Below are 22491 nucleotides of genomic sequence, written 5' to 3'. Positions count from 1 at the left end.
TGACGGGCAGAACCGGAGTGATGAGAGCGGGAAGAGGAGCGGGAGGGCGGCCCAGAGCGCGCCGGGCCGGTCCACCACCTCCCAGCGCGGGGGTGGGGAGGCGGGGCCTGGGGCAGCGGCGTGCGGAGAGCGTCCCCCCGACGCCGAATGGTCGCACCCGGCGTCACCGGCCAATGGGTGGCCGGGATGTTGGAGCGACGGCGGCGGTCGGGGCGCTTGCTGGCTGGGGGACGGCGGCGGCCGCCATGATGCTTGTTTGCTTTCAATGAAAGCGAGGGGGGCGCGGAGGAGGAGGCGGCGGCGTCGGTGGCGGCGGCGTCGGCGGCGCGGAGGCGAAGGCGGCGGCGGGCGCAGCGAGGAGGGCGAGGCCGGGGCCCGAGAGGGCGGGAGGGCGTAGTGGCGGCCCGTCGGGGCGGCTGAGCCGGGCGGCTGAGGCGGCGGCGCTCAGAGAGGGAACAAAGAGCGGCGGCTGAGGCGGCGGCGGCGCTGCAGCAGCGGGCGGGACTGGTATGGTGGTTCCACAAGGCAGACCCCGCTGCGCTCACAGGGAGGAGGCAGCAGCGGCGGCGAAGGGCGGCGCGCCTCGAGAGGTGAGCGAGATGGCCCGAGGCCCGCCGGGCTGCTCCCGCACTGGCCGCGCTCGGGCCCCACTCGGTCGTGCCCCCGGGGACGGGGCGCGTGGGGCCCGGGGCGCGGGCAGCTTGAGCTTTGCGGGCGACGGGACCGAGCGGGCAGCTATGGAGGGCCCCGCGCCGGGCCCCCGGCTAAGGGTGCGGGGTGTTGATTGACGGCGGTGGCGGTGGCGCGCAGGGAGCGGACTGGGGTGCCCTGGCCCTCGGAGTCGGCTCGGATCACCGTGGTGGCAAATCGGTGTCGAGACTCGTGGCCTGGACGGGTGGCGACTTTGAGGAGTGGCCGTGGGATTTCGCGCTGCTGAGCCTGGGACCTTGTAGTCACCGCAAAGCGGGAAACCAGCTGCTTCCCTCCTCCCCTCCCCAAAGTGTTTAAAATTCAGTTTAACGCAGAGTTTTTTTGGGGGGATGACACGGTTAAAGAAGCGTAGAGCACCGAATGTAGGGGTTCACGATATTTAGGGACCCGAGGCAGTCCCGATTACTGGGAGCAGTTTTCTCCAGGAACCACATCACGTCTCTTGTGGTGGTGATTTTCGTAAACGTCAGTGGTTTATTTTCTTCGGAAACTTTTTTTTCCTTGACTGTTTTCCTCTTTCACCTTCCCCAGAGAGCCTCCTAACACCCGTAGCCTTTTCTTGAACTGTCACTGCAAATGACAGCGGTGTTAAGGGTCATCTTGCTCGACCTGCCTACATTTGTTATTGTGTTAAGCGCACGTTGTTTTGATAATCTCCTTGAATTTGAGTTCCCGTTCTTACCTGTTTTCCAAGTGGATTGTCCTGTGAGTGTTAGTGCGGAATCTTCTTCCTTCCTTATATCCGGGAATTTAATTTTGGAGAGAAAGAGAGTGAATATGAACAAGTGAAAAATAAAATGGCATGTAATAGCACTTTGTGTTTTTCATAGTACACAGACCGGGATTTGCCAATTCCGAAACTGTTTTTGTAGGCTCTAGGAGCTGATATGGCAATTGGTGAAAAGGTTTTGAAGACTTTTTTTTTTTTTTTGTAATTGTTATCAGCAGTTTTCACAGTCTTTAGAATGTCACGACTTCTGGAATTAAAAATTGCTTAACATTTTTAGATCACTGATCTAGTCCAGTCGTCTTGCCTTAAACCAAACATTTGAATAGCTGCTGGTGAGGAAACAGATTTGGAAAGGTTAAAGCGACTTGCCCAAACATACTGCATGCAGTTAAGAGGGAAAAAGGGGCAGGTTGTGTCTGAATGTGAGAGCACACTAGAGAGTAATGCAATTGTAGGAGATTATAGTTCTTTAGGGATGACAGAGGGTGTTTTAATGGATAAAAGTTATTTGACGTGGTTAGTTCTCAACAGGTGAACAAGACACTTGAAATGGTCAAAAACAGGGATGTGACAAAACACAAATTTTTATAGTGAGACTCTGAAAATTCGCTCTGAAAGTCGATCCTTGCAGTTTCAAAAGTGTCTTGATCAGTGCTAATGTAGATGAAGAAGCTCTTTTGAATGCCTATTCAATTTGTAGGTATTTTCAGGTTTCTTAAATCTTGGTAGCAGAGTAGTAGTATTGGGAAAATCGAGACTTGAAGATGGTTATAGAACTTGATCCTGACAACAAATAAAGCTGTTATAGGAATCTGCCTTTCGTACTTGTCATTTATAAATATTCATTTTGGTTAATGCTTAGGCACTCTCTGTATACCAATATTAGCCTTCTTATATTCTTTAAAGCATAATACATGTAAAGCATATATTGGAATAAAGGGTCAAGGCTACTCACAGCTGTAGTTGTTGGGCCAAAAGGGGAGAAGGGACCAGTATCTTCAGCATACTTGTACCTTTCCCATATGCAAGGTATACTGGTTGGAAAGCTTTGCTTCTAAAGTATTTATCACTTTGGAAAATCCAGATAGGTTCAGCTAAGAACATATTTTAATGGAGAAAAGACTTGATTTGTGGGTATGTAATGCTTTGTTGTGATTAAAACTAAACGTTACTATCTTGGGAAAAAAGTTTCAATTTTAATTTCCTAGTCTTTAGCTTCCACAAAATCTTTTACTAATGTCCTTTTTCACCTTACCTGCTTTAGTAAGGTAGCCATTTTAAGACATTGTGATTAATTAAATGTGAAATTATATATGTGAAATTAAGAAATGCTGAATAAATTGAACTGTAAAACTTACTGTATGCATAGTCTGTGTGCATTAGGGTACAATGGAATGCACTATATTTTGGTGTTTGAACTAGTAATTAAAGAGGAAGAGGTTATTTGCATCCAAGACTAATTTAGGCTGCCTTAACCTTACCCTTCTTTGGGCTTTACCTCTCCCTCATCCCTTTTTGTTTTTTTGATAACTGAAGTTACCTATAAAGAAATAGTTATGCTGGACACAGTGTTGAACCCTGAGAATTCAAAAACGAATAATACGTTTCTGCCTTCTTGTAGTTTATAGATGTAGTAGGTGTACAAAGTTCCGTGGAAGAAGAGAAAAATGATTAAATTTGTGGAAAGTGTGGAAGCAGTTTACAGAAAACACAGAAAAGGTGTTTGTCAAACTAGAGAGAAGTGGTCATTTCAAACAGAAGGAATGGTGGGTGCACTGAGGTGCCAAGTGTTGGGGTAAGTCCAATGATGAGGTGTTACTGGAACAGGGAGAAAAACTAGAGATGAACCTGCAAAGATGTGTTGGGCCTAGATTTTGAAGGGCCATGCTTGCTAAGCTAAAAGCGAGGTTTATATCTTTATCCTGTAGCAAAGGAGGGAGCCAAAATATTTTTAGTAGGGGAGTAAAGTGATGCAGAGATCACTTTGGCATCAGTGTGGAGGGTTGAGTGGAGACTACATATAAAAGTCGCATTTGAGATAGTGTGGAGTTAATGACTCTGAATCGGTTTTTAATTTGGACATAGTGTCTTGTGTCTGTAGTCCCTTTTATAGTGGGCTTGAGAGCTCTGCCCAATTGCTCTATGATAAAAGGTAATTTAAAATACAAATACCAGGATGTTTCAAAACAATGAAACTTATGAAATGGTACATGTGAAAGTTCAAGTGTTGAATTTGTCTTCCGAGTTAGGCTTAGGCAGACTGTAGAGCTTAAGGTGGAAAAATGAACCTTCTGCTCACCAGAATTGAGAGCCACCCAAGCTTAAAGGTTATGACCATCCTGGTGGTCTCTCTGTTCGGGTATGGGCTGTAAACATTTTTGTGAAATTTGAGGGGAGGGCACTTTTCTCCAGTAAATTATTGGAATTAGAATACTGGAACTTCCTTAAAGCCTAAGAACTCTATTTAGTGGTCCCCAACCTTTTTGGTACCAAGGACTGGTGTTCCTATGAGAATCTAATGCCCGATGATCTGAGGTGGAGCTGAGGCAGTGATGCTGGCACTGGGAACTGGCTGCAAATACAGATGAAGCTTTGCCCCCTCACCGTTCACCTGTTGTGCGGCTCAGTTCCTAACAGGTCGTGGATGGGTACTGGTCCGTGGTCTGGGGTTTGGGGACCCCTGCTGTAGAGAGAAAGACAACCAATAAAGCCTTTATCAGGTTATATGGTAATGAGAAATTATACAAAGCATTTGGGGCATGCTAAGGAAAGAGCAACTAACTTCTGCTTGGGAAGCTTGAGGGAGTCATCTCAGAGATCTTTGAGCTGAATTTTGAAGGGTGAATGGGTTTGTCAGGCCGAGTAGGGCATTTCAGGGAGAAGGAACAGCATGTGTTATGTTACATAAAAGCTCTAGTCTCTGATGTTACACATAACTTGGGCTGTGAAACAGGATGCAAGGATGGGAGGGAGAGGGAGTTTAACAGATTCTAAATAGTTAAAGCATCGAGACTTCCATCTTTATGTAATGGGGATCCATTGGGAGTAGGTAGATCGGGGTGGGGAAACTGTGAGAAAGACTTTTTTAGGAGATACATAGTAACTCCTAAAAAACGTGTAGGCTGGATGGAAGAGGTCAAGAAATGGGTCAGAGTTCATTTAAGTCCTCATCCGAGGTTAAGGACATCAGCATCAGAGCTAGAAAAGCATAGGATAAATACTAAAAACACCAGAATTAGGAACAGACAAGCAACAAGCTATAAAAATAGGAAGGAGTTGAGTATGATTTCAGAAGTTATTTAGGTTGGGTAACTATTGGTATGACTTAACTTGGGAAATAGAAGACGAGGAGCAGTTTTGGGCAAGGAAAGTGGAATAGTTTGATTTTTATTCTAAGTTTGGCATGCCTGTCAGATATTTAAGTGGATATGTCTGATAGGTATCTGGACCAGAGAGTGGTTGGAAGTTTTATAAATTTGGTCATTATATAGTTGGCATTGGAAGTTAGACAATTACTCAGGAAGAGTGAACAAATGCTTTTCACCATTTTGGGGGAGGTAAGGTCCCCATTTGAGAACCAAATTCCAGACCCTGCTGAAGAGAATGAAAGTATGTACACAAGAAGTGTGGAACTTACTCACGGGCCACAGGTTAATTTAGGAAGAGGCGAGAACTGAGGGAACCCTTAGGAGCAGTCAGCATTTCATTTCAGTCAGGATTGAAGTAAAGAGGTTAGAGAGGTTGGGGAACTGGAGAGAGCAGCATTACTTAGAGATGTTAAGGGAGGGGAAGTAAGAGTGCCAAGCGGGAGGGTGTTTTCAGTGGTGACAGATGGTGCCCAGGTTTAGGGTAGGATGAGCTCTGGGGATGGATTTAAAGAGGAGACAGGGTTGAGAGAAGGTAGCCACTTACGTTAGTTGCCAGCCTTCTGTTTTCTTTAAGTCCAAAACTTGGAGAATAAGTTTCAAATATATATTATATGTATACTTCAAACTTTTCCCTGCTATATTGGTTTTTATTTGGTCACATAAAATTATTTTCATTGTGGAATTGGACATGATTTCAAAAACAGTAAAAGAAGTTCTTCCTCATTGGAGATAAAAGTATGTAAAACCATACTTTTAGAACTTTCAGTCCTCAGTTACTAGAAGACTAAAATTTGCATTTCATATTTCTTGTAGTTTTGTACTTATACTGTGCTCAATAGCCCAAAGTTCAGTTTAATATTTGATACACTTTCAAATGTAGAATAGTAGCAAAGAGGGAATCATTAGGCATAGTTATTTTCTTTCAAAGTTATTTGCTACAAATATATACCTAACAAAGTAAACATGTGGAGATCCAACAAAACAAAAATTTAGGCAGTGGTCTTTGTATCTAGAAAAAGTATTACTTGTGATCCTCTAGATACATCAAGAGGTTACATATGGATTTTTTTTTTTTTTTTTTTTTTAACTAGGCAGATTTTGAGTGGGGAAGTATGGGAAGATAGGCGAAAAAATATATTAGTCCCTACTGATTAAAAACCAAACAGAAATGAAGATTTATTAAAATTAAGTCAAATATTATTTGCACTCAGCTTTTTGGGTGGCAAATCTTCCCTAAGATTGTATATAGTTACATATAAACACTAGCACATCATAAAGCAATATCTGATGAAGCTAACTGCTATCTTAGACCAATAACTTCCTTCATATATTTTCATCTAAAATTGTTGAAAATGAAACTGTAGTTTATTTGGTACATCTAAAGAATTGTCATTTGGTTTCTAATTTTAGGGAAACTTACAGAAACTCAGACTTAGGGACTGGTAGTCACAGAAAGAAAAAATTAACTTTGTTGAATGCTAATGATGTGATAAGTACTGTGCATTGCATGCATTATCTCATTTAGTCCTCACACCAAAAATTGTGAGGTAGATATTTTATAACTGAGGAAACTTTAGCCCTAAAGATGAATGTGAATACATCCTTGCAGAGCTAGAATTTGATATGGGTCTGTTTAACTCTAGTGTATGTTCTTAATGACACCGTTCTCCACTCTCCCCCTCTTCCCTCCTGACACTCTCATGGTGCTGTGGCTTGGAACAGACCCTTTGATAGAGAGATTTGATAATAGAGGGAGACCCAGTTGCTGCCACACTTTTATAGCCACTTATATTAATGGCTGATCATGTTGACATAAAATGTTGAATTCCTCAAAAGACCAACATTCCCACCAGATAGTAGTAGCTAGAATATGATTCATTGTAAGAGAGGGAAAAGCAAATAGATTATGGAAAATCTAGCAAAACATAAGAAAGAGAAATGAGTCTGTGGCCATGCTATCCTGAACAAGCCCGATCCCATCTGATCTCGGAAGTTAGGCAGGGTTGGGCCTGGTTAGTATTTGGATGGGAGACCACCTAGGAAGACCAGGTGCTGTAGGCGTAAAAAATAAAAAATAAGGGATTGTAAACTGACAAGGTCCTTACAATCTGTGAGGTTAACCAAGGGTTGCCTTGCCTAAAAAATATAAAAAAATAGAAATGAAAAGATTCCTCTTGGCAGCCATCATCTGATTCTGAGATTGTAAATTAGAGGATTGTTGCTTGTCTAATGCTAAGGAGCAGATTTAGGATTGATGATCCCCCTTACCTTACCTTTTTTATTTTATTTTTTTTATCTTGATGGGATCTTATCACACAAATCATGGTTTTGTCTTAATCTGCATGTTAGTGGGCATTCAGCTTTTGCTAATTAGGTCACAAACCTTGTTTGTCTTGATATTTTTTTCTTTTTTTTTGCTGTATACTTTATAGTTGACTTAAAATATAGAAATCAAAATGTCGAAGCTAACAAATATTTGTATTTATTTTGAGTTGGAATTTGTGGATGACCTACATTTGGGGTACTTTTACAGTTGTATTTTGAGTTAATTTATTGGGTTGAATGAAATTGCTAGTATTTGACCAGTGTGGTTGTTGCAGTACACCCTGTGCTTTCTTCTGACTGTATTTTATATTCACTCATGTGTTATTGGGTACATGCACATGCTTAGAATTGTATTTTAACAGCAGTCCAGTAAACTGTTAATGAGCTATTCATTATGGACTGGGCATTGTGGATGTGAATGTGTGTACCAGTCTTTTCCTCTTAGAGCTGATAATGACTGCTACATCTGCTGTTTAGTTCTAGGTTTGGAGGAATATTTTATCATAATCTAAAAATCTCTGATTTTTGCAGTGGTTCTATTAATTGGAAATTTTAGTTAAACCAGTTTGGACTGACATTTATTCTTGTGCTACTTGAGAAAAGGATGTAAGAAAATTGTATATGAGATTTTTGGGGGAAGGGAAGTGGCTACTGTAAGAAACCTTGAGTTTCTAGAAATATTACTAAGACGTTATTTGCCTTTTTCATTTTCATTCTTTTACGAGTGGACAGGGAAGTTTTCCAGAGGCTAACAAAATGTCTGATATCTGATCAAGATGGAATTCGGAGCAGATACACAAATCCAGCTGTCTTCTAGTCTGTCAGACATTAAAGAGATTTGCAAAAATATAAGACTGTCACTCTGCTCACAAAATTTTACTTTGTTTTAGAAAATAGTTTTTATAAAAATGTTTAACATGTGATAGGTTTATTATATTTAATGAGTTAATAAATATTTTAAAATTTCTTCTGATTTCCATTATAGTAAGTATTGATAAATATAACCCACATAAAGGAAAGCTCTTTGAGGTGCTCGTTAATTTTTAAGTGTTTAAGGGTCCTCAGATCTGCTGTCTTAGAGTATTAGGCAGAGTTTAGGAAAATACAAGTAGAGAGCAGCTTGGAAAATATGATCCATCCGAGAAGGAAATTAGAGGGCTCATGGTCTCAGCACCTTAATATTTGGAGAATAAACATGAAATCTTGGTTTTATTAGTGACAGAATTCTAGAGAGTTGTGTGAGGCACTGATGTAGTAGACTACAGCTTTGCAGCTAGATTCTCAGGTTCAAATCCCAGCTCTGCTACTTACCAAGTGTGCGTGACCTTGGGTTGGTTATTTAAACCCTAGGTCCCAGTTTCCTCATCAAATAAAATGAGCATAGCATCTACCTCATGGGCTGCCTATGAGAATTAAATTGAGATAATCAGGGCAAATATTGCTTAGTGTTTGAAGAAAGCACAGACTTTTTTTTATCAGACTTGGGTTAAAATCACAATTGTGGCACTAATATCTCTGGACTTCCGTTTCTTTATGTAAAGAGGATAGTATTTGCTTGCAGGAATCTGAGGGTTAAAATAAGATAATGCATGTGAAGGGGCCTGATAGGCCTGCCAAGCGGTAAGTGCTCACATGTTAGCTATTACATGCCTAGTGTAGAGTGTGGCAGATAGGCACTCAACACAGTTTTGCTATTACCCTTATCTTTTTCAGGTTTGCTCTTATTTTTCCATATCATGTCATTAAGGTTATGATTATACAGTTTAACTTTTAAATTTGTCCCCTTGATTCTTATCCCAGGCTATCCTAGACCAGTATTCTCAGTTTTTGGCCACTAAAGTCCTTTCTTTCTGATTTCTCTAGATTTTGCCTTCAACATTAGAAGCCTAGATATTAGTTTTTATTACTGGTAAGATGAGCACTGCTTCTGTTAGCATACTTGACTCTTAAAAAATGTTTGCCTTTTTTTTTTTTTAAATATAGCTTCTCCCCTTGAATTCTTATAAGTTTTCTCTGAGTACTTATTATTTGCCAAGCTCCGAAGATATAAAAATATTTAAAATACAAGTGCAAGTTTCTTATATTAAAATAGGTAAGTGAGAAGTAAAAAAAAAAATAAGACTATAATAGTAGAGATTCAAGGTTCAGAATAACTCAAAGCGGGAAATGATAAACTCCTGTGTTTGGGAGGGATAGGGAAGAAAGACCTTTTTAAAGGTGGAGATTTGAGTTGGCATTTGAAGGATGACTAGAATCTCTAAGGTTTTTTTAGGGGAGGGATAGGTAAGGCATTGCAGGTAGAAGCAGTAGCATATGCTAAGGCATGGAGGTTTGCGAAAGGTAAGTGGGAACTGGGGAGACCCAAATGATGAGACTGGAGAGGCACACAAGGGCCAGGTTATAAATACACCATATTTGTTTTATAAATGAATCCAATTTCCTTTGTTTAGTTAGTTCACACATTTGAGCCTCTTTTGTGTCAGGTGCGGTGTTAGACTCCAAGGGTACAAAGATGGAGATGTGGTTTTTGAACCATGCGGTGAGTACCTGTGTTTTTAGGAGATCACGTTGGACAGAGTCTACCATGCATCAGAGTGGGTTTGAGACATTAAGAGCCCAGGGAATTTAGGCAAAGTGGATGAGGGAAAGATTTAGGAAGTAAAATGGGCTATAAGTAGAGGCTATATGTGAAGGCTGTGATTAGATAGGACAGAGTCAAGGATACTACTCATTTCTGCCTTGGAAACCTGGGTGGAGATCATAGGAGAGGCAGGTTTGAAGACTAGGATGACAATTTTACTTTTTAGTAAGATCTTTTTGTTACCTTGTTTCTTTCACTAGCTTTTTATTCTAATCCTTTTGTGTAATTCATATACCTTGCTTTGAGAGATGAGCTGTGTAGTATCATTGGCTGTTTGTAATAGTGGCCTTGAAATCCACAAATCCATTCCATTAGGGTTTAAGTTTTGCTTTTTAGATAAGTGTAGTCATCTTTTGCAGAGTGGTTTTTTTTTTTATATTTGTTTGTTTTGCCACAAGAGCACTAGTGATAGACATTTTGCCACTAAAGACAGCTCCTGAATGAAGTTTATCATCTGTCTAAACTTTTCACTGGCCAGTTGTGGTGGAAAGCTGAATGGAAAGAGAGGAAAACAAATGTGGTGATTTGGTTTTAAAGTGAGATGTAGAAGTACCTTAACTGCATCAAAGCTATAAAAAAAAAATTTTAGGAACTGTAGTTCAAGGGAGCCAACTGGTTTTACTTACAGTAGTGTCACATCATATTTTTCATTTGTAGAATTCAACTAATACAATTGGCAAAAACAGAAGGTGAATAATTTAGAGTGGTAGGCCTGCCATCTCAGCCATAATATAAATTTAAAATTCCAGGATATTTCTATTTTTAAAAAAGTATCAAATTATTGTGTTTATATGACATTTCAAATGTCTTACATGTCTTGGTAGAAACAGATTACAGGTTTCTTGTTACCCCAAAATTTTTAACATACCTGTGACTAAATTGTCATTTGGATTGTATTCAAAGAGGGAGTAATTTTTTTTCTTTTGTGGCGTTAGAATAGTGGCTTGGTGTTTTTCTAATAATGGAAAATAGGTTATTTTTCATTCATGGATATAATTTGATTTCCTTTCTTTGAATATTTCCTTTTCCACTTTAAAATATCACAATTTTCCTACTTCCTTTTTTATCAAGCATGGCTCAGAAATAATTTCTGCTAATCTATTTTGAAATTTGTAGACTTTTTTAGTTGCTCAATAATGAGCTGTAATAAATTTGGCATAGGATTATTGGAAACATGAGATATATTATATTTTAGTTACTGAAGCTGGATTTCAGATTGGTCTTTGAAGAACATAGAATGAGCTATTATTTTGTCCAGTCTTACTTTGTGGAAGGCATCGATGGTTTTAGTGCTGTGGGAAAACATGTTGTGGGCAGTTTGCGACCCCCTGGATGGGGTACGGTGGGGGGGTTAGTATTTGGGCTTAGCTTTGAAGTATGGCTAGAATTCCAGTGTGAAACGCTATGACAAACAGCACGGAGACGGAAATGTGGAACATATTTGAAAGATGGCAGTTTGTCTGCAGTTGCATCAAAAGATACAGAGAGAAAAGTATTGGACAAAAGTCTGGGAAGGTCGAATATTTTGAATTATAAACTAGAAGTTTGAATTTGTTTTTTAAGCAGTAGAAAGTGGGATTGAAGAGAGAGGATGTCATAGAATTATAGTTTTAAAGCTGGAATAAAACCAGAAGTCATTTAGAAACTTTCCAATTCTTTAGTCTGAAGTCTTCTCTACAAAAGATGGTTCTTTTTCCTGAGTTTTGCAAAGTAATTAGAACTTGGCTTCAGGAAGAATAATTTGACAGTGGTATATAGGTTAGTTGTAATCTTAAAGGCATAGATATCAATTATAAGAAGCCATTAAAATAATTGAAAAGACAGGAAATAAAGTCCTAAATTAGATTGATGTCTGCAAAAATAAAAAAAGGGTCGTAGTGCGGTTACATGGTTGTGAGATTTTTGTTTGCTTCCCAAGTAGATTAAGATCATGTATTCCTTATTTATTCTTTATTCCTAGCACCTGATGGAGTGCTTGGCACAAAGAAGGGGTTTAGTAAGTATTTGTTGAATGGATGATTCTGTAAAGAAAGCTCGCTTAAGGAAGCATGATTCAGATGTATTGAATTGCTTTAGGATTTTTCTTGCTTTTCTATGAAAACCTGATTGTGGGTCATGAAGGAAAGAATGTTTAGACCAATTCATTGGCGTAATGTGCAAGGCCTTACACAAGACACCAGGAGATACAGTTTGGGAAGATTGATGTAATAAACATATGATGTGCAGAGGAGGGAATAGTGAACTTGTGCCTTTGTTAAGAAGGGCTTGCAGAGGCCCTCACGCGTGACCTGAGTTGCCTTGAAGGGTGAGTAGGAATTTAGGGTGAAGGTTGTCTTTGGTGAAGGGATTAGCATGTATTGAAAGACTATGTCTTAGCAATAGATTTAATTAGCTGTAGGGTGGTGTGTGTGTATGTGTGTCTTGTAGCGTGCTGCAGTGTGTGCGTCGCGTGTGTGTGTGTGTGTGTGTCTGTGTCTGTGTCTGTGTCTCTCTCTGAAGAAGAGTGAGAAAATCATTGGCTGAGTCCAAATTGTAAAGGACTTTGAAGTTTGGACTTTAGGTAGGTAGACAGTAGACAGAAAGGGCCATCTTAGATTTTTAAGCAGGAGATCGACATGAGAAAGCATCTATGTGGAGAAAGTCGTTTTAATAGTTCAAGTTGAGAAATAAGGAGGGTCTAAATTAACTTAAGTAGCTTTAAACGTGCTGGAGAAGATGGGATAGAAATCCGGAAGACATAAAAAATCAGGTGGATTTAGGGAAAAATTAGATAAGTAAGACCTAGTGAAAAATTGAGTTGGGAGGAGTAAGTTGGTACCAAGGTTAGTGTCACTACCTTTTCATATATGACCTGAGTTGTAGCTTTGAGGGGAGCCTAATCAGCCAAGTAAAAAGGTCTTTCTGCGCATGAGTTTTGCTTCCCTCCCTTCCTTTCCTTTGCCCTTTTTGTCTCCTTACTGTTTGAGAAAGAAGTAAAACACAAAGAATGGAGGAGGAAATGTAAAATAAAAGCCATGTAAAGGAAAAAAATGTTAAATTTAGCATTTTATCTTGTCAGTTGAGATTGGTTATAACTCATCCTCATTTCCCTTGAGAAAAATTTGGTCAATATAATTAAAATAAATTATTTAACTGCAGAGTGCCTTTTAACAGGAAACATCTTTGTACATGGTCAAGATAACATTACATAATTATTAATATTGTAAATATGAACTAAGTATGGAATTTCTCCAACTGGCCACAAAATGTCCTTTATCGCTAATTTGTGGATCCTAAATAGGGACCATTCTTTGCATCTGATTATATTCCTTAATCTAGGTTCTCTTCAAATCTAGAATAGTCCTGACACTAGCTTGTTGAAGGCAGCAGACCAGTTATCCTGCAGAAAGTCCCACATTCTCATTTTGTCCAGTTGCTTCTTTGGTGTCATCAGGCCAGTTCTTCTAGTTCAGGAGTCCCCAACCTCCAGGTCACCGATTGGTGCTGGTTCATGGCCTGCTGGGAAATGGACCGCATAGCAGGAGGTGAACGGCAGGCAGGGAGTGAAGTTTCATCTGTATTTGCAGCCGCCCCTCAGGGCTAGCATCACCGCCTCAGCTCCACCTCAGATCATCAGACATTAGATTCTCTTAGGAGCACTGGTCCCTGGTGCCAAAAAGGTTGGAGACCACTGCTGTAGTTCTTAATCAAGGTAAACATAGTTGATGTGTACTTCATATTCTCTCATATCAAGAGATCCTATAATTCATTATTAGCTCAGTTTATAACCTTTGCATAAAGAGGGGTCATTAGGAATTACAAAATAATTTGCTTTAATTTGTTTTCTTTATCTTTTGTAAAGGAGGACTTCCCTTCAATAGGGTCTGTTTGACTCCTCTGAAATGCAATACCTGGTAGAAGGATAAACACTTAAGTCTTTCTCTTCTGTTACCAATTTTCTTAGTTTAATAGCTGCCACAATTGGTGGCTGATTTGTGTCTATGGCCTTTCTGTCTCTTCCCTCTTCCCCATCTTCCCCTCCTTTTCCTCTCTCCCACTCTTGCTTTCTTGTCTTGATTATTGCAAGTTTCCTTTGCTCCTAATCCATCTTTTACATCACTGCCAGCTCTTTAGCACCAGATAATGATCATGTTATCGTAAATTTTTACTGATCTGTAATATTTCCATTATAATTATGATTCCCCCCCCCCAAATTGTCACAACTTTGGTGAGAAGCCTTCTAGCTGGCTCTTGTATCATGTTGCTATGACATGATGACCCCACTACGCTTAGCTTTTTGGCACTAAAGGATATCCCAGGCTCATTTTATATAATTCCTGCCCCAGGCTTGTAATTGGCTATTTTGCAAAGACCTTTACATTCTTGGTATTAAGAGATCAAAATCAAGATTAAAGAGTGCTGTAATTCTAGAAGTAACATTGCTTCTAGAACACTTAAGTGGCTTCTTAGAAACAAATTAAAAATCATGAGCTTATGTAAATGTTTTCTTACTCTGAAAATCTTGGTTCCTAACATCATTAACATAAATACTTATTTGCTTAACCCTACAATATAAAGTGACTTAGTGTAATCCAAAGTAGTTTACTTAACATCACTTTTCATGGCTGCATGATTTTCCATAGTATGGCTGTACAGTAACTGATTTTACTGTATAATCTTATTGATGGTCACTTAGGGTGTTTGCATTTTTTGTCATAAACAATGCTGAATGAGTAATTATTTAGAAAAAGTACATGAGTTGTAGGTTTTCTTAGTAATCACTTGTCTGAAAAATGCCCTTTTGTTTGTCTTCACACTTGACCAAGTGTTTGAGTATAGAATTTTTTTAGTTGACGTAAAATTTACACAAAATAAAATGTATAGTCCTTGAATGTACAGTTTGAGTTTTGGTAACTTTATATACCAATATAAACCATACCTCCTTTAAGATATCACACATTTTCATCACTTCTGATAAGGGCAACTACTGTTATTATTACTCCACTATAAATTCATGTAAATGGAATCTTTCTAGTCTTTTTCATTCAGTATAATGTTTGAGATTCATATATATATGTGTGTATATATCAATAGTTCATTATTGCTGAGCAGTATTCAGTTATGTGTCTATATCATAATTTGATTATCCTTTCACTGTTGATGGACATTTGGGATATTTTCAGTTTTGGGCAATTTAAAAAGACAATTTATATAAGTGACTTTATGGACATACATTTTTGTATTTCTTGGGTAAATACTGAAGGGTAGATTTGCTGAGTTAGGAGGTAATTACTATCTTAGTTGTTATGTTAATCATTTCATTGCTTTCTTTTTGTCTTTATATGTTTAATTTTGCCTATTTTGCCTTTTGTGTTAGTAGGAATTGTGTTTATGTATTCTTCTGTGGCTTGCCTTTTTTGCTTTCATCTTGTTTTAGAGATTCTAATATTTGAATACTTAGTTTTTCCCATTAGATCTTCACTGTCTTTTTATCTCAATTTATATTGTCCCATACTTTTTTATTTATAGTTTTTGTTTATGATTTTCATGTTCTCTTTAACTTCTTTAAACATGAGAAGCATTTTTTATGAGATTGTTTTGTGTTGTGATTTTTTTTTTAATGATTTTTGTGTAGTCATGCTGTGTGTATGTTTTAAGCTTGTGCTTGACATCAGATGCTCTGTATTGACTTGCTTTTTATTCAGTTACGGTGTGTTTGGGTTCTTAGGCACCTCTGTTGGTTTCCCCTCAGACACTCATTTTAAAGGTTAAGTATAATGGGGTGAGGGAGGAGCAGGCTGTGGCATACTTGTTGGCTGTGGCAGTTAAGATTGGTCATTTTAGCTCTGGTTTTTATAATTACATATCCTTTTCTTTGGGCGCATTTAAATATTGTCCCAAATTTTGACTGAGCATAAGTTTGATTTCTGACAGAAAGATAGACCAGAGGCTCCTATCCTCTTTCCTTATGCTCCTGTCTCCAGCAGCTGTTTCTTTCCACTAACTCCTAGCCAGAGGATGGTCAAAACAGATTGAATTTAAAGGCTGTAACTAGGGAATTATTGATCTATTTGGGGCTGTGGTGGGGGTGTATGTGTAAATTTGTACGCTGGGCCTTTGCGGGTCTTCATTCCAGCCTGCTTCCTTAGTTGTTCTTGTCTCCTTTCTCTTTACATTAGCATCTGACAAATCTCTTATCCTTACAACCCCTCCCTATGAGTCCTGTCCTAGCCCCCTCAATGCTCTATACCTGTGTAAACACACAGCATTTCTGAAATTGTGGGGTAGTAACTCTGGATTCCTGAAGTTTTTCCCTGCTCTAGATGGCAGTTTTTTCGAAGTTTATAGTATGGAGTTAGTTAGGCCACCCTTAGTTTAAATACTCCAGGGTAGTCTTATTCCTGTTATGGTTTATAATTCTGCTTTGCACACTAACATTCTCAGAATGTTACACAGTGTGCTTTACACACTAACATTCTCAGAAAGATACACAGTTCTGTATCTTTAAGCCATTTCATAAAATGTTTAATTATGAAAACATGTCTTTCTGTGCTAAGTAGTGTCCTGTGTTTCTTTAAGGTAAATGGTTGTTTTAAGATATGAAAAACTTGTTTCTCTGAGATCTAGAATGGGGGTGGGTTTTATGCTACCAGCAAGCATCAGTAGTGATGTGTGGCACTGAATTGGAAGAGATTGAATAGTCGGGTGCTATATACCTGCTGACTCTGGCATAGCTATTTTTAAAAAATCTTTTGTAATTCTCCTTAACAGTTTTTAAGTCTATTTTGGAAATCTTTTATTCCTTTTTTAGATAATCTACAGTTACATACTATATTTTTTTAGAGAGTAAGATCAGCTTTGTTGATTTCAAAGCCTTAGGGAAAATCCTAAATTGTATGTATTTACATCCGTTTCTCAACCTGGTCTCCAATGCTGTGTTTTGTAGGACTTTCAGAAAAATGGGTGGGGTTGTGCTTCTCTTGCTGCTCCTCCAGAGAGCTAGACCGTTCAGACCGTTCAGTTTGTTACCATTTCTATTATTTTATCGCCTTTATCTCCCCCTCACTTCCTCATCCTCACTCTCAGGGATTTGGGAAATAGAGATCTCACTGCTCTTGAGTTTAGAGTAATGGCCTGTCTCTTAAATTTTAAGACAGCCCATCTCATGTTATGAAAAACGAAGATGGCTGGCTGCTGAGGCAGAAGTTATGATCCTGGAATGGCCCCAGGTCTGGTGCCCAGTTTTCAGGTTTCTTTTTTTCTTTCCTTTTTTTTTTTTTTAAGTTTATTGGGGTAACATTGGTTAATACAATTATATAATTTTCAGGTGTACATTTGATATCTGTATATTCTATTGTGTGTTTACCACCCAAAGTCCAGTTTTCTACAGCTACCATATATTTGATCCCCTTTATCCACTTCACCCTCCACCTACCCCCCCCTATATTTGGCCCCCTTTACCCCGTATACCTTCCTCCTCCTTCTCCACCCTGCTACTAACCACTACTCTATAGTCCTCTGGTAACCACTAGTCTACAGTCCATGTCCATGAGTCTCTGTTCGTTTGTCCTGCTAATTTGTTGCTTTTAGGTTTATATCCCACATATCAGTGATAGGTGATTTTCAACATTTTCTGGCTTATTTCACATGATTATCTCGAGGTCTATCCATGTTGTTGCTAATGGCAGTATTTCATCTCTTATGGCTGAGTAATATTCCATTGCATATATGTACCACAGCTTCTTTAGCCAATCATCTATGATTGGACACTTCGGTTCCTTACATGTCCTGGCCACCGTGAATAATGCTGCTATGAACATTAGTGTGCAAATATCTTTTCTGATATGAGTTTTCAAGTCTTTGGGGTAAATACCCAGTAGAGGGATTGCTGGATCATATGGTAAATCAATTCTTAGTTTTTTGAGGACCCTCCATACTGTTTTCCGTAGTGACTGTACCAATTTGCAGTCCCACTAGCAATGTATGAGGGTTGCTATTTCTCCACATCCTCTCCAGCATTTGTTATTACTTGTCCTGTTGATAATAGCAATTCTAACAGGTGTGAGATGGTATCTCATTGTGGTTTTGATTTGCATTTCCCTAATAGCTAGCGATGTTGAGCATCTTTTCAAATATTTGTTGGCCATTTGTATGTCCTCTACGAAGAAGTGTCTGTTCAGATCCTCTGCCTATTTTTTTGATTGGATCATTTTTTTTGTTGTTATTGCTGAGTTGTATGAGTTCTTTGTATATTTTGGATATTAGGCCCTTATCGGAAGAATTGCTTGCAAATATATTTTCCCATTCGGATGATTGTTCCTTTACCTTCTTGATGATTTCTTTTGCCGAGCAGAAGCTTTTTAGATTGATGTAGTCCCATTCATTTATTTTAGCTTTTACTTCCCTTGCTTTTGAGGTCAAATTCATAAAATCCTCTTTAAGTCTAAGGTCCTTGAGTTTATTTTATGTTTTCTTTTATGAATTTTATTGTTTCAGGTCTTATACTCAGGTCCTTAATTCATTTTGAGTTAATTTTGGTGTATGGCGATAGACAACAGTCTACTTTCATTCTCTTGCAGGCGGCTTTCCAGTTTTCCCCACACCACTTATTGAAGAGGCTTTCCTTTCTCTACAGTATGTTTTTGACTCTTTTGTTGAAAATTATTTGCCCATATAAATATGGGTTTACTTCTGGACTTGCAATTCTGTTCCGCTGGTCTGTGTGTCTGCTTTTCTGCCAATACCATGCAGTTTTGATTACTGTCGCTTTGCAGTATAATTTAAAGTCAGGCAGTACGATGCCTCCAGCCTCATTCTTCTTTCTCAGAATGGCTTTGGCAGTTCGGGGTCTTTTGTGCTTCCATACAAATCTGATGATTTTTTGTTCTATTTCTTTAAAAAAAAATTGCTGATGGGATTTTCATGAGGATTGCATTAAATCTGTATAATGCTTTAGATAATAAAGTCATTTTAAATATGTTGATTCGTGCAATCCAAGAACACGGAATATCTATTTTTTTGTATCTTCTTCAATTACTTTTAATAGGGTCTTATAGTTTTCATTATATAGGTCCTTCACTTTTTTCATTAAATTTATTCCTAGGTATTTTATTATTTTTGTTGCAATTGCAAAAGGAATTATTTTTTCCACTTCTTTTTCTGACACTTCATTATTAGAGTATAGGAAAGCTATGGATTTTTGAACATTGGTTTTGTATCCAGAGACTTTACTGTATTTCCTTATTGTTTCTAGTAGTGTTCTTGTGGAGTCTTTAGGGTTTTCTGTATAGAGAATCATGTCATCCACAAATAGTGACATTTTGTCTTCTTCATTTCCTGTTTCGATGCCTTTTTTATCTTTCTCTTGTCTGATTACTCTCACTAGGATCACCAGTGTTATATTGAGTAAGAGTGGTGATAGTGGACAGCCTTGCCTTGTTCCTGATCTTAGAGGGAAGGTTTTTAGTTTTTCACCATTAAGTATAATGTTGGCCGAGGGTTTGTCATAGATGGCCTTTATTATGTTTCCTTCTGTACCGATTTTGTTGAGTGTTTTGATCATAAATGGATGCTGTACCTTGTGAAAGGCTTTTTCTGCATCTATTGTTATGATCATATGATTCTTTAATTTTATGTGGTATATCACATTAATTGATTTGCGTATGCTGAACCATCCTTTTGCCCCTGAGATGAAGCTCACTTGATCGTGACGCATAATCTTTTTAATATGTTACGGTATTAGTTCGCTAGTATCTTATTTAGGAATTTTGCATCTGTGTTCATGAGAGATAATTGGTCTGTAGTTTTCTTTTTTTGTGTTATCTTTACCCGGTTTTAGTATCACGGTAATATGGGCCTCATAAAATGAATTGGGAAGCATTGCCTCCTCTTCAATTTTTTGGAAGAGTTTGAGGAGAATAGATATTAAATCTCCTTTGAATGTTTGGTAGAATTCACTGGTGAAGCCATCTGGTCCTGGACTTCTTTACTTTTTGGTAGATTTTTGTTGATTGTTTCAATTTCCATACTGCTGATTGGTCTATTTAGATTTTCCAGTTCTTCTTGATTCAGTCTAGGAAGGATGTATCTTTCTAAGTACTGGTCCACTTCTAGGTTATTAAATTTGGTGTTATGTACTTTTTCATAGTATTCTTGTATGATCCTTTGTATTTCTGTGGTGTCTGTCATAATTTCCCCTCTTTCATCCCTGATTTTGTTTCTTTATGTCCTTTCTCTCTTTTCTTTAGTAAGTCTAGCCAGAGGTTTGTCAATTTTATTAACCTTCTCAAAGGACAAGTTTTTTCTTGCGTGTATTTTTTTCTATTTTTTTGTTTTCAGTTTCATTTATCTCTGCTCTAATTTTGATTATTTCTTTCCTTCTGCTAACTCTAGGCTTCATTTGTTCTTCCTTTTCTAGTTTTTTAAAATGAAGTTAGGTTGTTTATTTGGGTTCATTCTTATTTTTGGAGGTAGGCCTGCAATGATATGAACTTTCCTCTTATGACTGCTTTTGCTGTGTCCCATAAGTTTTGATATGTTGTACTATCATTATCATTTGTTTCTATGTATTTCTTGATCTCTCTCCTTTTTAGTTTAAATATTTGATTAAATTCTTTTCTGGCTTGTAACATTTGTGCTGAGAAGTCCGAGGATAATCTAATGGGTTTACCTTTATATGTTACCTTATTTTTCCTCCCTGGCTGCCTTGAGAATTCTGCCTTTGTTGTTGATTTTTGATAACTTTAATACAAAAATCTTGGCAAAGGCCTTTTTGGGTTGAGGTAATTGGGTTCTGTTGATTTCTTGAGTTCCAAGTTCCAGCTCATTCCTTAGATTTGGGGAATTCTCGTCCACTATTTGTCTGAAAATGCTTTCTAGTCCCTGCTCCTTTTCTTCGCCTTTGATAATTCCCATTATTCTTATGTTTCCTCTCCTGACGGTGTTAGCTAGTTCTTGAATTTCTCTTTCATTATTTTTCATTCTTTGGTTTCTCTCTTCTTCTTTCTGATTTATTTCTAGATTTCTGTCTTCGATATCACTGATCCTTTCCTTCATCTGGTCAACTTTATTTCCCAAGCTTGCTATTTAATTTTTCAACTCTTGCAGTGTATTTTTTATCTCCAGAATATCTATTCAATTCTTTTTGAGGGTTTCAGTCTCCTTGCTTTGCTCATCTAGTTGTTTTTTTAATTCCTAAAATTGTTTATATGACTCGTTTTGGAACTCATTGTTTTTTCAGAAGTACCATCCTAAAGTCTCTGTCCTTTAAGTTGCATATTTCTATATCTGTAAGCTTATTTTCTGGAGCTTTTTCTCTTTCTTTCTGAGATGCTTTGTCATCTTGGTTGTGCATGGTGTTTAATGGACTATTTCTTCGCCTGGGCATTAATGGAAGTGTATTCTGTTTTTCCAGAAAGTAGGTTTATTATATAAAGGTCTCTCTTTAGCCTCTTGCAAAGGAGGTACTTTTCTTTTGGTTTCCAGTAGGTGGCGTCTAAGCCTCTTGGATCCCTGCTTATATAAAGCCTTAAAGTGCCTTTTAAAAAATTTTTCTTGTAGATATTTAATCATGCTCGCTACCCTCAGTTCAGTCCCTGTCAGTGTCAGCAACAGTCTCTGCAGCATTTGCTCAGATTCTCCTGGGGTTCCATGGTGACCGGTCTTGGAGTTTATGGGGAGAGGGACCCTCTGGCTTGGGAGTTGGGGGCTGCAGCTCAGCCTTGGTTTTGCAGCTGGGGCTGGTAAAAATCAACTGTTATTTCTCTGTGGTTGTGTCCCACTTCTCTGTCTTCTGCCCTGATGACTGGGCCCTTCTGCCCAGCGCGGGGGGCTCACAGCAGTTCCAGGCAGGGCTGTTCAGGTAAGTTCCTGCACCTTCACCCTACCCCTCCTCTTGGAGGAAGTTCCAGCGGCTATGAGAGGCAATGAGAGGCAGCTTCTTTATTTCTCCCAGTCCACTGCCTGACACCCGGGGTTTTGACCTGTGGTAGCTCTTAATGCGCGGATCCCACGCTCAGACGTGCTGATGTGCAGTTTGGGTGTTTCTGTTGAGTTTTAGATGTTCAGCTTATTGTTGTTTTAAGGGGAGAGATCTGGGGATGTCTCTCACTCCACCATTTTTCCTCAAAAGTCTCCCCCAGTTTTCAGGTTTCTTAGTTCAGTATCACTTTCATTGATTCTCTGAGGTGTGATCAAATTCTGGATATTGATTCATACTAACTAAGCTCACTTGAGATTAGTAAATCAGACTCCTGAACTTTCACTAAGAAGTCAGATGGATGAATAATTAATTGGACTGAAATATTAATGTCAGTTGGACAGAGCAATTTCTTACCATAATTAAATTCTATTTGGAAAAGCCAATGAAGATCAGGTGGTTGTTTTTTAAGTAGAATCTGGTCAGAATAATGGCAATTCGGCAACCTTAAGGGATGTTTTCAAAGTCTGGTAGGCTTACACAGCATTTTATGTTCCCCAGGTTATTACCAGTATATTCACATCACTCAGAAAGAGCACTTGCTTCACCAGGTTGTCCTCTAGACAGTTCCTGACTGTATAGCTCTCTGTGTTAGGCATTTTTGTATCAGTCTGTTAACTTCAGTCGTTATATTTCTAGTCTGAAGAAATTAACATATAAGAGGACAGTTTTTAAATCAATAATATTTAACAAAACAAATAGATGTGCTGTTTCTTGTGCAGATGATTACTCTTACCATTAATATTCTTTTTCAAGCAGC

At 38.5% G+C, this 22491-nt stretch overlaps 1 protein-coding gene and 1 pseudogene across 2 annotated transcripts in view; both read left to right on the top strand.

Moving 5' to 3' along the window:
* Nucleotides 1–371: 371 nt before the first annotated feature.
* Nucleotides 372–22491, top strand: part of CNOT6 (CCR4-NOT transcription complex subunit 6) — a 68656-nt gene continuing 46536 nt past the window's right edge. Inside the window, exon 1 of one of the 2 annotated variants that reach the window (XM_039880220.1) lies at nucleotides 372–590. The gene's annotated coding sequence lies outside the window, so the exon portion shown is untranslated. The remainder of the gene's footprint in view (nucleotides 591–22491) is intronic. The other variant, XM_039880219.1, reaches the window with a different exon arrangement.
* On the top strand, nucleotides 6752–6870 carry LOC120616718 (uncharacterized; annotated as a pseudogene).

This window comes from Pteropus medius, unplaced genomic scaffold, assembly GCF_902729225.1.
Source record: "Pteropus medius unplaced genomic scaffold, Ma_sr-lr_union100, whole genome shotgun sequence".
NCBI classification, from domain to species: Eukaryota; Metazoa; Chordata; class Mammalia; order Chiroptera; family Pteropodidae; genus Pteropus; species Pteropus medius.
Note: the sequence above shows the minus strand (reverse complement) of the source record. Positions and strands in the feature narration are given on the sequence as shown.